General features: G+C 42.9%; 1 protein-coding gene across 7 annotated transcripts in view; it reads right to left on the bottom strand.

Annotated features, from left to right (window-relative positions):
• Rbm47 (RNA binding motif protein 47) overlaps window positions 1-17,201 on the bottom strand; it is a 134,459-nt gene that overhangs the window by 15,601 nt on the left and 101,657 nt on the right. For all 7 annotated transcript variants that reach the window (XM_042678035.1, XM_042678033.1, XM_042678037.1 and 4 more), the window contains one exon: window positions 13,528-13,661. The gene's annotated coding sequence lies outside the window, so the exon portion shown is untranslated. The remainder of the gene's footprint in view (window positions 1-13,527; window positions 13,662-17,201) is intronic.

Consider the following 17,201-nt stretch of genomic DNA (forward strand, 5'->3'; position numbering starts at 1 on the left):
CTGTGAGCCAAAAAAAGCCTTTTGTCTCCATGCTTTCATTATTTGGAATAAACAAACCACCTTGCTGATCCCGTATTCCCCTTTTCCTTTGGCATGAGGAAGCTGAGGACTGAGTTTTTTACTGCAAACTTTAGTGATGGTGTGAACTTTATAAACACACTTTCATCAGTTTTAGGCTACAGGGATTTGGTTTGTGTTTAGTTATCATTTATATTCCCATGTTACAAATTTTAGAGCTACAAGAGAAATGAATGCCCTATGTTTTCTTGGTAAGCACTCCACCACCTAAACCATGTGCCCATCCCCTAAGATTTGTAGGGCTTGAAAGTCTGTGACTCTTTATCTCCAATGAGCCAGCAAAATGTCAGAAATGGAGCTGTGGCTCAAGTGGTAGAGTGCCAGCCCTCAGCAAAAAAGCTCAGGGATTGCAGTTCAAGCTGCAGGACCAACCAGCACAATAACAAAAACAAAGACATGAAAGTAGAAGAGAGAGGCTTATTGGGAAAAGGAAAGAGATAAGAAGGAAGGGGAACAAGGGAACGTAATGGAGGTGTGTGTGAATGATCCAAGTACATTATATATAGGTATAAAAATGCTACAATGAAATCCAGTGAAAAGGTACCAAAAACCAGCCTAGATAGCTGTCTTTAGGAAAGTGATTAGGAAAGCAAGAAGGTAATTAATATGCATAAGATAGGGGTGAGGTGAGGATTTTTGACAAGTATTAAGTGTTGAAAGTTGATGAGATTCTTGCTTGAATAGCTGTGTGTGTACCTATGAGAGTAAATAGACGTCAGGAGTTGAAATGATAGTAAATAAAATTAAAATATCTTGATAAATAGCACAGAATTCTCTTGTGTGATCCATTTGGCATGGGACAACTTTTAAGTGGACTGGCTAGTCTAACTCGGGTTTTACAAGATGTTGAGCAAAAAAGGCATATTCTCTAGAATCAAAGAGCCCTGGGTTCAAATCTTGGATCCTCCACTCAAGTAAAGTACTGTGATTGTTGGGGGAAACCACCTACCTTGCATCTCAATACTCTCCCCTTTACCATAGGGTCTGCAGCTAGTATTTACTAAGTGGCATCAGGTAGAGTACTCTGCTCTCTGTCAGGCTTCTAAGGCCAAAGTTTACAAATGATAGGCATGTGAGCCAAAGAAATTTGAAACTTAAAAGAAAACCACAAAGGTACTGAGCTGGAGACAAGAATCTGGCCCCTGTGTAAAAGGGCTCTTGTATTTACAGGAAAACAGGCAAAAGGTGACCCCAGCCAACTCCAATCCAGTCAGTGTGAGAAGCGCAGCCTGCTCGTTCTGGAAGACACCAGCCCATCTGTGTCCAGATTCCATTCTTTGTAGGTAAACTGCCTGCCCTGTCATTCTCGACTGGCCATGTGGCTCATGTGTAAGCCTGCTTAGGCCTTGGCTATGGCACTTTGGGCTGGCCCAGAAAGAACCCAAAGAGTCTTGCCACTCTGGAAGCAGAAGGTCCAATCAGCCACATAGATGACAAATACCCAGAGGGGGCAGGGCCTCCCTTTGTCCCCCCCCCCCCCCTTTACATGCCCTAAAACGCATCCCTTTTCATAGAAGGATGATACACTAAATGCACATGCTGAGCCAGGTGCCAGTGGCTCATGCCTGTAATCCTAGCTACTCAGGAGGCTGAGATCTGAGATTGCCAGTTCGAAGCCAGCCTGGGCAGAAAATTCCATGAGAATCTTACCTCTAATTCACTAGCAAGAAGCTGAAGGTGAGCTGAGGCTCAAAGGAAGAACTCCAACCTGGAAAAGGCTAAGAGGCAGCATGAGATTCTGAGTTCAAGACCCTAAGTACCAACATAATTCCCCTCCCACTCCTCTTCAAACGAAGCATACTGATAGTGCAGAGAAAATACATTTCCAAATTAAGGTATGATAACTCTGGCCTATGAACTAGAAATTTTGTTTTTAAGTCACATTTGCACTTGTTGGGCTGAAATAAAACTTCTTTCAAAGTAAGCTTAAAGAAGAAATCATTAAGGATTTCAATTAGCATGGTTCACAGTATCTTTCCTTAGTTCATTAACTGAAGTGGAAAAGTTGGAAATATGTTCAGCATTCACAACAACAACAAAAAAAAACAAACAGAAAAAAAACTCATCAAACAAACAATGCCAGGTAGTGAAAACTCATGCCTGTGATCCTTGCTATGCACGAGGTTGAGATCTGAAGCTCATAGTTCAAAGTCAACCTGGGCAAGAAATCCCATGAGACTTTAATCTCCAATTAACTATCAAAAAAAAAAAGATGGCTAGAAGTAGTACTATGGCTCAAACGGTCCAGTGCTCTGAGGAACAGTGCCTGAGTTTTACACCTCATTCTTGCTCTCTATTGAGAATTACTAGACTGACTCTATCTTGGAACTAAATTCAATCCCATGACCAACAAAATTAAGAGAGAGAGAGGGGGAGAGAGAGGGGGTAGGGAGGGAGGGGGAGAGAGAGTCAAAGAGAGAGGGGGGGAGGGAGGGAGAGAGAGAGAGTATAACCTCATGGTCTCAGAGACACCCTTTGATGAAGGATGATGTTGCTACAGATCAGAGGGGGAAAGAAATCAGCAAAGAAAAGATCGACTTCTGCATAAAGTCTCCAAGATGTGGCCTTGCCCTACATATTTATCTTTTTTGCCCAGTGCCAAGTCAACACCAGCACTTGAGCAAACAGCGGCGAACGCATTGCGCCAGCAGCCTCTGGTGCCAGGACACTTATGTTAGCTCCACCTGGCAGCCTCTGGTGCCAGGACACTTATGTTAGCTCCACCTGGCAAAGGTGAACAAGAGTCCCACTCAAAATGGAGGGTGAAGATTTACCTTTGGGCCCTTAAAAAGGAGCCAAAGAGCACCCCAAACTGTTTTTCCTCTAGTTGACAGGTGTCAACTTGGGTCACTGAGAGCCCTCTCCAAGGACTTTCTTTTCCAGGCGATAGAAGAGCAGGCTGCCCTATGCCATTCTGAGGCCCCTCTGGCAGCCCTGCATGAGGGGAGCGTGGCTTCATTCACGGTGGGATTTAAGGGTGCTGACACCGGAACAGATTTGGGGATGGCAAAGGCCATCCTTCAATGATAGTGTTTGATAAACAGACACCAAGCCAAGAGGCTCGATGCTCCCAGGCATTTCTATCAACGCACCCCTGAAGATGAGGTAACTTGGCTGTGGGTTCCCAGAGGCACTGGCTGTGCAGGACAAGAGGGATGAAGCCACCTGTCAGAAAAGGGGGGTGGTGGGTGGGGGAGGGGAGGGAATGCTCCGTGGCTATGGGGCTGCACACACAGACTTGTTTTCTTGTTCCCTTTACATAAGAATTACACACTTACAGTTTTTCTCAACAGGTGGATGGGGCAATGCTGAAAGAAAAAAAGAAAACCCACAAGTTCTACTTTCCTTCCTTATCTTGGCTCTGTTGACCTAAGCCTCTAAGGGATCTGGCAGGGAGAAGAAAGGCTTATGGTGGACAGGTGCCAGAAAGGAAACCAAAGCAGCCAGCAGCAGTAGCAGCAGCAGCGATGATTTCTACCTAGCTTGAATCGATTGCATTTTATACAATTCTTTCACATACATTATCTAGTTTCATGAAACCTCAGAATCCGAGCTGAAAAGGGACCTGAGGGATTATTTCATCCAGTTTCTGAGCCTCATTCAGCTCCACTGATTTTTTTTTTGGGGGGGGGGGAGAGGCTGATAGTTCTATGTTGGGGGATTGTCTCCTGTGTACTGTTGGCTATTTCAAAACATCCCTGCCTTCTCCTACAAGGTGGACTCCCCTGCAAGGTTGTGAGAACCAGAAATGTCTTTAGACATGGCGAATGTCGGGGGGGCGGGGGATGGCTGAAACGGTTCTCAGTTGAGAATTACTGACTCAATCTTGAAGTTAAACTCAAATTATATTCAGCAGCAACACAGGCTTGGTGTCCTTGATCTGGATCTCACTGTCAAGGCTGTTAGGCTTAAGAAATGTGCTGATCTGTTTGTTCAAGGACTCAAGATGAGTGTCCTCCTCATTTCATGTGGCTAAAACACTAACGATTTAATTTTTCAAGCCAAATAACTCTCATCCTAAAGTCCCATCAGATCCATTCTGTGGTCTAACTGATGTGTCAACCCAGACAAGCCAACAGGCCACAAGCCCCTGAGATCATCAGTTCTGACACCAGGCTAAGGAGCTGCCAACAGATCAAAATGTCTCATACAGACGTGTGGGAACTGCTGGCGGTCTGGTTGTCAAGTCTCGGGCCATTCTCAAGTGTCACTATGGATTTCTTCAATAATGCAATAAGTGTTACTTAAGAGTCCTACTTTTTTTTTCTTAAAGGCATACTTTGAACGTTCACTGCCAATGTGCTCTTGGCACACAGATGATTCATTGGTACTAAAGTCAATCTCTGTCCCTAAAGCAAAAGACAATGATCTGGTGGAACAGGTCAATGAAACAGTATTAGCATATGCATTCACTCATGTCTGCCAGATGAGCTAGGTGTTTCAGAAATAAAATCAGACTGTGGGGGGATGAGAGAGAAAAACTGGGAGAGCGTACATTCTAACAAGGAATGTACTCTTTAACTGACATAACTGTAGTCCCTCTTTATATCACCTTTATAATAACAACAACAACAACAAAAAACAGTGTAACGTGTAAGTAACAACGTGCCAGAGAGCAAGTAAAATTCAAGGAATGATCAAGTGATAACATACTAACAAGGACCTCAAAATCTGGGAAATTCTGATTGATTGATTGATTGATTTGGTCATGGGGCTTGAATTCTGGGTCTGGGTGCTGTCCCTTAGCTCTTCAGCTCAAGGAGAGTGCTAACCACTTGAGCCACAGGATCACTTCTGGTTTTCTAGTGGTTTATTGGAGATAAGGGTCTCTCACAGACTTTCCTGCCCAGGCTGGCTTTGAACTGTGATCCTCAGAGCTCAGCCTCCTGAGTAGCTAGGATTACAGGCTTGAGCCACCGGCACCCAGCTGGGTCTGTGTTTTGAATGGCTTATGAGACTATGTGAATAGAAGTTAAAAATGTGTGCTGCAGGGGGTCAGTGAACTTCAGCTAATGGGCTGAACTGGCCTCTGTGGCTATTTTCCACTTTACTGAAACAGAGCCATGGTCATTTGCTCCTCTACTGCTCAAGGCTGTTTTCAAGCTACTAAGGCAGAGATGAGTAGTTCTATTACTATTGGAATCTACAGTCCAACTCTAGATTGTAGAATGTAATTCCTCATTTGAATGGTGTGGCTATGCGGCATTGCCAAGTTACCTTCCCTCTCCATTCCCCATTTTTCTCTTCTGCAAAAAGAGAAGCTGTAGGCTAAAAGAATGGCAGCCATTATGCCTTCCTTAAAGACTGGGGAAAAAACCATAACTATGGGTTATTTATGTTTTTAAAAAAAGATTAGGAGAGTGGGGCTCAGACAGTATGATCATTCTGACCAAGGAGAAAATCCAGGCATAGATGGATCCCATCATAACACCCAAACTCTTGCTGGGTGCCAATGACTCACACCTGTTATCCTTACTACTCAGGAGGCTGAAATCTGAGGATAGTGGTTTGAAGCCAGCCCAGGCAGAAAACACTGTGTGAGCCTCTAATCTCCAAGGAAGTACACCAAAGAGCCAGAAGTGGAGGTGTGGCTCAAATAGTAGAGTGCTATCCTTAGCAAACAAATTCAGGGACAGTGCTTAGGTCCTGAGTTCAAGCCCTAGGAAGGCACAGAACAACCCTACTCGACTCTTTCTTTGCTTCTTTCTCACACACCGTCTTTATAGCCAGAATGAAACAATATCAGTGAAAATGGAAAGAATGAAACAAGTATCTGTGAACATAGATACTCAGTGACACAGTTAAAGAAATTACAGATACATGGTAACGTTGCTGGGAGATTAGTCCTTTGTACCATGGCCTCTCCACCTGCTACCTGCCCGATCCTCAGCTGCCTTCACCTCCTCACCCCACACAACCTCCCAATCCGCCTCCCCCTCCCCATCTCCCTCCCCACTCTCCCCACCCTACTTCCCTACCCCACACACTTACCATCTCAACTCCTCTCCTTCCTCATTCTTCCCCCCTCCACACCTCCCCTCCCCTGCCCCCAACATGTCCCCTCTCCACTCACCTCCTCATCCTCTACAAGTAACCCCCTCCTCCCATCTACCCTGCACAACTTCCTGTCCTCTCTCCTAACTTCCTCTACCCTCCACCTCCTCCCCTCCCCACCCCATACCCCTCCCCTCCCCTCCCCTGCCCATCTCTTTACTCCATGCAAGCCTGCCATCTTCCCCTCCCCCACTCTGCTTCCATTCTCTATCCCCCCCCCCCCACCTCACTGTCTTTTTCTTTTCTCTCCCAGGGTTCGGCTGCTAGTTGCATAGGTTGGCCTTGAGCTTGAGAGTTTTCTTCTGCTTTCCAAGTAGCTGGGATTACAGGTATGGGCTGCACTGTCCATTCTTTAATGGGAATTACACAGTGCAAAAACCTGGATAGGTTCATGGGCGTATAAGGAGGTAGAAGGTGGCTGTACACCCAGAGGTGGGGGCCAGCTGCCTGCCTTCCTATCCTGGCTCTGTCCCTTGAGAGAAAAAAAAAATACACTCACATAGTCACTCAATGCCTCTAGGCCTCTGTTGCAATGCCTACAAAATGGCGGCCATGCCGTTACTAGAGTTAATGTGAGGGACAAGGAGCATGGGAGTTTAGCATAGCACTCAAGGCAGCTTCATCACTGTAACTGAACAAAGGTGCCTACCAACTTCATCACTCTAACTGAACAAAGGTGCCTACCAACTTCATCACTGTAACTGAACAAAGGTGCCTACCAACTTCATCACTGTAACTGAACAAAGGTGCCTACCAACTTCATCACTGTAACTGAACAAAGGTGCCTACCAACTTCATCACTATAACTGAACAAAGGCGCCTACCAACTTCATCACTATAACTGAACAAAGGTGCCTACCAACTTCTATTTTGGTAATAAAGTCTTTCCATATTTAAAGCAAAGCCACACCCAGATCATCCAAAGCTACAACATTCAGATCCATGGCTTTTTCACAATTTAAAATATGGTGTGTAGAGGGTAGTTTTCACTTGTCAAGTTTCTTGAATTGTGTCAAAAAGCCATTTGCAGGGAGAACTCCTCTGAATGTCAGATCTCACCGTCACTCTGGTAGCTGCTTTCCCTCCCAATCTCGGGTTGTATGAGCATCTTGGAAGACGGACTTTGCATGCAGTTATTACTTGGGGCATCGTTGCAGTCACATTGTCTATGCACATACCCTTGTCAGGTGTGCACTGCATACTTCCTGGTGGCATGATACAAGGACTTCCTACATTTCCTATCTTGAAATACACAGGCTCTGAAAGAACCTGACAGAGTCAAACATTACCTTCACCTCTAGTTGTGACCTTTTAGTTTTATTTGGTTAGCATCGTTCATTCTAGTTATAAGACCTAACGCTGGGGCATCTTGTTCAATGCCCATGGCCTTCTATTGCACTGAGCAGCCTCTTACGGTCACCACTACAGTAAAGTACTTCCTCAACCATTGAATAAGCCTCGGTGCCTTCTGTATAAATGTTTAAATTGAATGTGAGGTATTTCTGAAGTTAAAATATTTTCAAAGGGGCGGAGAAGGTGGCTCAGTGGTAGAGTGCTTGCCTTGCATGCATGGGTTTGATTCCTCAGCACCACATAAACAGAAAAAGCCGAAGTGGTGCTGTGGCTCAAAAGTGGTAGAGCGTTAGAGCAAAAGCAGCTCAGGGACAGCGCCCAAGCCCTAAGTTCAAGCCCCAGGACTGGAAGTCAGTCACAAGTTAATAGGACACTAGCTATATATAATGTACTTCACAAATTCTGTGTGATCTCACATGTGTCCAACATGAAATCCTAGGTTTGCAGTCCAATAATGACAGTTATACATATGTCCCTACCATCTTCCCTCCTCATTCTCCATTCCTTGTTTCCTTGTAAAAGTTTTAATGTCTTTCATCTTATATTCTCACTTAATGTCCCCAGTTGCCAAATGTAATTACCTTCTTTAAGAACTACCTCAAATCCAGGTGCTAGTGGCTCACGTCTGTAATCCTAGCTACTCAGGAGGCTGAGATCTGAGGATTGTGGTTCAAAGCCAGCCTGGGCAAGAAAGTCTACAAGACTCGTTATCTCCAATGAACCACCAGAAAACCAGAAGTGGCACTGTGGCTCAAGTGGTAGAGCGCATGCCTTGAGTTGAAGGGACAGCGCCCAGGCCCAGAGTTCAAGTGCCATGACCGACCTCCCCCCCCCCCCCCCCAAAAAAAAGAACTATCTCAAAGTAATGTGCAATTCAAAGAAGCAACTATTTGATTAGCTGTTTGCTTTAATCTTTGTTTAAATAAATTCAGGGGGGGAAAAAACCCACCAAAACACGTGCTAATGTGATATTATATGATTCAGTACTAGGAAAAGGAAGAAAATTTGGCAGTGAAAAATTACCTGAAGGCTAAATATTTATATAAGTAAAATTGAGGTAGGGTTGACAGGTATTTGGGACAAACTAATACTACTTACTTCTGAGGAAAGAAAATTAGGAGGAGAAGAAAATGAAAAGAGAGGGAAGCTAAGGAGAACCAGATTTTCCCCATTAAAGTAAGCTGGAATACCAACTATCTAGAAAGCAGAATTCATAAAACAGGCACTTAGGAAACATACGTCCAGAGTTATATGGAAGCTAGGGCATTACGGAAGTTTCTGGAAACACACAATTTCCAGGTATGTTGAGCTTCTGGAACTATTACTGGAGTTTAATTGCTGTTTGTGGTTCACGTACCCTGTCCTTTCCGTGTGTGCACTTGCAGTTAATATTTCAATTGAAAAACTAACATACCAGTAAAAGCATCCCTGATTTGAGATAATCATTTATTCCTGGTCTCACATAGGATAATGTTTGAGCCAATAAAGGCTGACATAACTTGAAGATTATTATTATTTTTAAAGTATGTCCTATCTTACTCCATCCTCTGTCAAGAAATGTAACTGGTTCCATTATTTCTTCTTTCTCCAAATGTGCTTTTAGAGCAAAGAGAGAATATAGGCCCTTAGGGCTGTCAATGTGGTTTACTGCTTGTAAATCAGTCCCCATGAGAACCAGGGCAGGGCTGGCTCAGGTCATAGTTGGCCCCTCCTATGTCCTGAAAACACAGGCTTAATAGGTTTTAACACTTACTTATTTGAATTCGGACACCTACAAAACCAATGTCAAATGTTTTCATGTTGAATTCTAATTGAGGATCTAGCTCATGCAGAGAATCGTGTGCAGCCCTCTGATTACATCCTCCCCCCCCCCCCCCCCCCACCACCTAGTTCATCAGACACTGGCCAGTTCAGGGCAAATCTGTGTGGCCTGGTGGGGCAGCAGACATAGATGGCCTGCTAGCTCTTTTTCCGCTCCCCAGATTCCACAGAGGAAACCTAGACAGACCTTCACGGTTCATAGAAACACATCTAGATTCTGTCCACAAAGAACTATAGCAACTGTTTTGGAAATAGGGTTTTGCTCACATAATTGATGCTAAGATAGTTTTATGTTTCTAAAACAGCCTGAAGATACTTTATTTTTGTACAAATGATGTTTTTATCTATGGTTCTGTTCCCAATCACATTTAGGGTGACCTATCTCAAATGTCTACATAACACACACACACACACACACACACACACACACACACACACACACACACACACACACACACACCCCTGTGCACACACTTTTATTCTCTGGTCTTCTTTTGTTGGGAGTTTCATCAAGCATGTTTATATCAAAATGCTGGCCAATCCCTACTACTGCCGTTACCTGGCGGTACATGCCCTGAGTTCTTCCATTGCTTCAGTTTTCTCTGATTTATCTGCTTAAGCATCTAAGTCAATCCAAGAAGAAAAAAAAGGCAGATGAATGTCTGGTAGAAGCCCTGATGCCACTGGCTGAGCTGGCTGACACATGCCTTCAGTGAGTCTTGGTGGGACTGAAGAGTATTCTTAAAAAAGAATTCTGGCCCTAAACTTACACTATGTACAAAACAAAAACAACAACAAAAAACAAACACCTCAAAAGAAATCAAAGACTGAAATGTAAGAGCTAAAACTATAAAACACTTGGAAGAATATACGAGGAGAGAGTCTCATGACATCAATGATTTCTTAGATGGCAACAAAGCACAGACAGACTCTTATTTCCAATTAACCACTCAAAAACGGGAAGTGGAGCTATGGTTCAAAGAGGTAGAACACTAGCCTTGAGCAAAAACGAATTCAGGGACAGTGTCCAGGCCCTGAGTTCAAGCCTCACAACTGACCAAAAAACAAAACACACACACACACACACACACACACACACACACACACACACACACACACACACACACAAAACTGATATATTGAGCTGAGAAAAAAAAAACCCCACAGGAATAATAGTGCTTCAACTTCTCTCCCAAAACAAACAAGTAAGCAACCAACACAGACACATTCTAATACTGGATATACACCCAAAATAATTTAAAACAGTACTCAAACAGGTTCATGGCAGTACTATTCCTAATAGCCTCCAAATGGAAACCCAAATGACCACAGATGGACACATGGATTCATAAACTACCAAATGTGCATAAAGTGGAATATTAATTAGTCTTTAAAAGCAGTGAACATTTTAGGATCTTGGAGGCATTATGCTAAGTGAAGTAAGCTAGATACAAAAGGACAAATATATTACGCGAGGAATCAAATTCAGAGACAGGAATCAAAATGGCGGTGGGCAGGGGAAGGGAGGGAGGAACAGGAGTGAGGGATTCATGGGTACAGAGTCTCAGTTGGGGAAAATTGAAGATATTTTGGAGACAGATGAGGTGATGGCTGAACTGACGACCTGAAACAGATAAAATGAGTCATTCTATTCTAGGCATGTCTTTACCTCCTCTGACACAAATAGGGGATACTGAGCAGCTTAATACACGGAACACCAACAGGAAGGAATATAAATTTTCAAGAGGAAATGGAAATGAGATCAGGAAAAGTTTCTATTTTCTTCTGGTTTATATGGCCTTTTCTCTTTATGCTTGTAATTAAAAAAGACACCATGATCAATGTGATGGCAAGCAAGACCTTTTTCATAACAGTGTGAAAAGTAAAAATTGGCAGAAGGTGTCTACATTGCTCCAAGATCAAGTGTCATTAAATAGTTCATTCCCATGAGCCCAAAGGTTACAGTTATAGAAATTTACAAATCAAAGACACTGTAGAGATTTATAACAGAGTATGTGGTGTTTATAATGCAATGCAATGAACGTAATAGAATATATTTATATATAACGTGATAAAGATCTAATAGCATAGAAATAGTTCATAAATTATGGTCTAACCAATGGTTTAAAGTACCTATTTGGGGCTGGGAAGGTGGCTCAGTGGTAGAGTGCTTGCTTGCATGCGTGAGGCCCTGGATTTGATTCCTCAGTACCACATAAGCAGAAAAAGCCAGAAGTGATGCTGTGGCTCAAGTGTAGAGTGCTAGCCTTGAGCTGAAGAGCTGAGGGACAGCGCCCAGGCCTAGAGTTCAAGCCCCACGACTGACAAAACAAAAAACAAAATCTATTTAATATTCTCTACTATATTAACTTTGTTAAGTAATATTTAAAGATAGGTAAAAAAGTTAATCCTCTACTATATTAACCTTGGCTAAGTAGAGTGGTAAAGCACTTACTTAGTATATCTGAGGCCCATAATGTTAACTGTAGTTAGCAATGGATTACAAAAGTATGGGTAGTTTTATATTCTTCAAGATTTGTTGGATTTTGTACAGTTGTTCTTCTTTTGTAAGAAAAACATTAAAGGATGAACAAATGCAGCAGTGGTACTCATTAGACACCATGTAAAAAATGAATTATATAACTTGTGGGTGAAGATGCCAGGGAAAAACAGAGAGTGAGGGAAGGGGGTGACAAAAACAAATGTACTCTTGGCTAGGAATGTAGCTTAGTGGTAGAGCACTTGCCTTGCATGAATGAAGCCCAGGGTTCAATTCCTCAGTACCACATTAAACAAGAGAAAAAAAAAAGCCACAAGTGGAGCTGTGGCTCAAGTGGGTATAGTGCTAGCCTTGAGCAAAAGAATCTCAGGTACATGGCCCAGGCCTTGAGTTCAAGCCCTAGGACTGGCAAAAAATAAAAAATAAAAAAAAATTAAAAATGTACTATAACATAACCCCTTTGTATTAAAAAAAGAAAAAGAAAGAAAAACGTCATGCCAGATGCCAGTGGCTCACACTTGTAATGCTAGCTACTGCAATCTGAGAGAGACCTGAGGGTTGTAGTTTGAAGGATGACAAATCCAACAGATTCTTATCTTCCATTAAGCAGCAAAAGGTGAGAAGTGGAAGTGTGGCTCAAATGGCAGAGCACCAGACTCGAGCAAAAAAAAAAAAAAAAAAGCAAGAGTGAGAAGCCCTGATTTCAAGCCCCAGTACTAGCATAAAATAAAGGAAGAGAGGTGATATTAAAAAAAGAAGAAGAAAATAGAAAAAATTTCACCAGAAGTAAAGTTAGTTCTCTGGGTTGCTAAAGAACTCCATGGACTAAATCCAGAGCTCACCAGAAAGGAAATGAAAAGAATGGATTTATTTTGCTATGGGTGGTGGGTGCCAGGCAGGACGGGAACAAAGCAGCCCATTCTTTTGTACAAGGAGGCTTCATGGCGTCCATTTTCTGGAGCTGGGTGAGGGCTGAGGCTGTGTATGGGCGGGGCAGGTGCTCAGGGTTTAGCATGAGCTTGGTCCCTCTTTGTCCTCCCCTCTTGTGTGGCAATACATACAGCAGCACTGTCTCCTGTTTACAGAGAAGTACATGGCTATCCATGTGTTTTCATGTATGATGCAACTCATTAACCTGTCATGAACTGGAGCATCTAACATGAGAGTTCCTTCTTCTTCTTCTTTTTTTTGGTCGGTCGTGGGGCTTGAACTCTGGGCCTGCATGCTGTCCCTAAGCTCTTCAACTCAAGGCCACTGGCGCCTGGCTCAGTTCCTTCTAACTTATGGGAAACAGATACAGGGAGGGAATGAGGAATGGCTCAAAATAACTAACATTATCACACTGAGTGCTTGGCCAGCTCACCCAGATGCTGCCTTGTGTCCCATGTATTGAAGCCAGTTTGGGTGAAATACTGGTGACTTCTTTTTAGGGTGATGTAAGCAGCACAAGTTCTTCCTATCTCTTCCTTTTTGGGGTGTTCCCAAAGGCATATGGGAGCAGTTGTTTCCTCTTAGGCCACAAAGAAGTGAGGTGTAAAAAAGTTCATATTGTGGTTTTGAGGTGACTCATCATGGCGTATAATACACAACTAATATCGCCACTTAAACTCACGCCAGGTACACAGTGTCTAAGCAGCAAATATCCTGGTTGCTGGGAAGGAACAATTATTTTCTTACTTAGTAAGAAGACAAGAAAAAAAATGTTCAGGAAGCGTACTCACCCAAAACTAACAATTCAACCGATCTGGTTCCTTGTAAGATGTGAAATGGGTTATGAAGGGATTTTTTTTTTTTTTTCAGGCGGCTTGCTTGGGATTTCTCTGCTCAATTTTTTGAGTCTTCTTTGAAGCAAATCCTAAAGGGTTGAAAAAAAAAAAGGAAGTGCTATGAATATTTATTTTAATATAAATTTCACATGTGCATTAGGAATCGGGGAGTCACTCTCCTTAGAAAATAAACCATCAAATGTAACCCCTCAGTACATCACCTTTATAATAACAATTGTTAAAACTTTTTGGATGCTTTTTTCAGGAAAACACCTGTGAAAAATACTACTTGAATATGGGTGCCAGTGGCTCCCACCTGTAATCCTAGTTACTTAGGAGGCTGAGATCTGAAGATCAGGGTTTGAAGTCAGCCCTGGCAGAAAAGTCCTTAAATTCTTATCTCCAATTAAGCACCTAAAAGTTCAAGCCCAGGGCTGGGAATGTGGCTTAATGGTAGAGTATTTGCTAACATGCATGAAGCTCTGGGTTCAATTCTTCAGTACCACATAAAGAGAAAAGGCTGGGAATGGTATTGTGGCTTAAGTGTTAGCCTTGAGCAAAAGAAGCTCAAGGACAGCGTCCACACCCTGAATTCAAGCCTCAGGACTGGGGGGCAGGGGAGTTCAAGCCTCAGGATTGGCACAACAAAACAAGGAAAACTTTGAGGCTCTAGAATAATTATAAAAGTCATCGATACAGGAACTATTCAAATGAAGAGAATTCAAAGTTGAAGATAAAACATTAAAACAAAATCTAAGATCAGAAATAGAATCCACCCAACATATCAGTGTTCTCTGAAGCTACAAATACCTTGTGTATTCACATTTGTAAGATTCAATATGGCCAGTGAAGGCATCATTACACTGTCCACTAGAAGACTCGAGTTTTAATTCTAACTCAGCCATGGCTCGTTCTGTGCTTGGACAAATGTGTTCACTTGTCTGAGCTGTAGTTTTATCCTTTCTGCCCTAAGAAAGGAGTTATTAGTTTTCAAACTGCTTTTGTATTACTTTTTAGTTTTAGCATCTTTTCTTCCATTAAAATTTTACCTAAATGAATACACAAGTAAAATCAACAGAACAAGAACTGGTTGAAGTGGTGCCAGCACTATTTCTTGGTATATATTATTTGGGTAGAATTCTAAGATTCTCCTCTCTACCGATTGGAATAGTGGATGTGTAAACTCTAGGCTGTACATATGGGGTTCTGCAATGTGTGGTAAGGAGGGAAGGTGGATCGCTCTTGTGAATATTTAAACAAAAGAGAAACTTCCTCAAAATATACCACTTTTCAACTGTATATTTCTAAAAATATTCTGAGGTTTCTAAAGAATGGCTCTAAATACAACCAATCTCATAAAAAATTGAATGCTGTTATACTGATTGTCACAGAATACCCCAACAAAACTCTTATGGCATGTATTTCTCCTGACAATGTTGGGTGGCCTTGGGTTCCAGTCTAAGAAGTCTAGCTCTAACTCAGCAGCTAAAGACAAGGGCCTTTTTGGTGTTGGGCGCCGGTGGCTCACGCCTGTAATCCTAGCTACTCAAGAGATCTGAGGATCGTAAATCAAAGCCAGGTGAGACTGATCTCCAATGAACCCCCAGAAAACCGGAGTGGCGCTGTGGCTCAAGTGGTAGAGCATTAGCCTTGAAATGAAGAGCTGAGGGACAGCGCCCAGGCCCAGAGTTCAAGCCCCAAGACCAGCAAAAACCAACCAAACAAACCAAAAGCCTCCTCGGGTCCCACTTCTTATCACATTTCTCCTTGTACACGTTATTCTCATTGCTTCCAACCTGCAAGGCAACTTTCTAGCCAGTCTGTCCTTAGTCATTTTGGTTTTGTTTCTGCCAGGGCCTGAGCACTATCCCTGAGCTTTTTTTTGCTCAAGACTAGTGCTCTATCAACTTGAGCCAAAGCTCCACTTTGGGCATTTTAGATAAGAGTCTTTTGGACTTTACTGCCTGGGCTGGCTTAAAATCACAATCCTCAGGTCTTAGACTCCTGAGTAGCTAGGATACAACCATGAGCCACCCGAGCCTCTGCACCCAGCTCAGCCAGAAACTTCCCGCCTTTTATGGGACCATGCTTGAAGCCCCTGATTAGGTTCCTAAAGTACCATATAATTGCATATAACACTCATTCTTACACAGGGTTGAGCCACACAAAACTGCCATTATTGAGGCCTCTGGCAGCTTCAGACAGCTGTTGCACAACTCTAACCCCAATACCTTAAGCCCAATCCTAGCCCATTAAGCAGGTGTCTCATTGTTTAATTAAGAAGAAGTGTTGTTATAAGGTCAGTCATGGATTTTTCTGTTGTCATTGGGAGTTTAAATCATAGTTTTTATTTATTTATTTTTGTGGGTCGTGGGACTTGAACTCCGGGCTTGGGCACTGTCTGCCAGCTCTTTTAGCTCATGGTAACGCCCTTAAATCATATTTTTATTCAAAAGCTCAATTTATGTCATTGGAACAAAGAAATAGAATGAAAAATCACTTTTCTGGCATTTATAATGTACATCAGGGATTGAATTTAGCTCACCTGTAAGATATCATTTATGAATTTTTTAAAAAGCTCCCTCTACTAGTCTGCATTAAAACAATTCTCAAAGAAAGCCAGACAGCTTAGATTTATCTCCCTTAATAGCTTCTTTCATGTAACAGCAACTCAGCTAAGAAAGAAAAGAGAGACTCGAAAGGAGTGCTAGACTGAAGAAGGAGGTTTAAAGTCTACTTCCCTCTCCTTTCAGAAGAAATGCAGCCTCAAATGCTCCCAACTCATTCTATCCAACTGCGCAGGCTCAGAGTTCCTTCTTGAAATAAACAGAGCAAAGCCTAAGTGTAGCCAAGGTGAGGCGGCGTATGGGCTAGGCGAGGCAAAGACAATCAGTAGCATTAATAATGGAAATGAGAGCAAACAGTCCTTGAATGCTTACTGTAGAGCTGGCACAGTGCAAAGAACTCCAGACTGCATCCCCATGTTTAATTATCAGCTATAACCCGTGAAGTGAGTTCTGGGAGTCTACTCTGGAGCTGAGAGAACTGAACTGAGGCACAACACGGCTGCCCGATGAATTACTAAGGTCCCCTAGCTGAGCATGACGAAACCAGGCTTCAGATGAGGAGCCTGAGAACAAGAGTTCGGACTCTGAATGGCTCTGCTCTGTGGGAGAATGCAATCGCTTCTGAGTACCACACCGGGGAAGTGGAAAATTCAAATGTATGGCTCTAAGAAAATAACAAATTGTACTAGGAATGTGGCTTAGTGGTAAAGTGCTTGCCTAGCATGCATGAAGCCCTGGGTTCAGTTCCTCAGTACCATGTAAACTGAAAAGGCTGGAAGTGGTGCTATGGCTCCAGTGGCAGAGTACTAGTCATGAGCAAAAAGAAGCTTAGGGACAGTGCCCAGGCCCTGAGTTCAAGCCCTAGGACTGGCAAAAAAAGAAAAAAAAAAAAAGGAGGAAGAGGAGGAGGAGGAGGAGGAAAGGGAGGAGGAAGAGGAAGAGAAGGAGGTTGCATGAAGTCTTAGGCCATTGAAGGCCTGCCCTGAAAGGGATAGTGAGACCCCAGACCCTGCTTCTTCTTTTTTCTTTTCCCTCTCTCTCTCTCTCTCTTTCTTTCTTCCT

The sequence above is a fragment of the Dipodomys spectabilis genome, unplaced genomic scaffold (assembly GCF_019054845.1).
Source record: "Dipodomys spectabilis isolate Male_0828 unplaced genomic scaffold, ASM1905484v1 ptg000043l, whole genome shotgun sequence".
Taxonomy (NCBI): Eukaryota; Metazoa; Chordata; class Mammalia; order Rodentia; family Heteromyidae; genus Dipodomys; species Dipodomys spectabilis.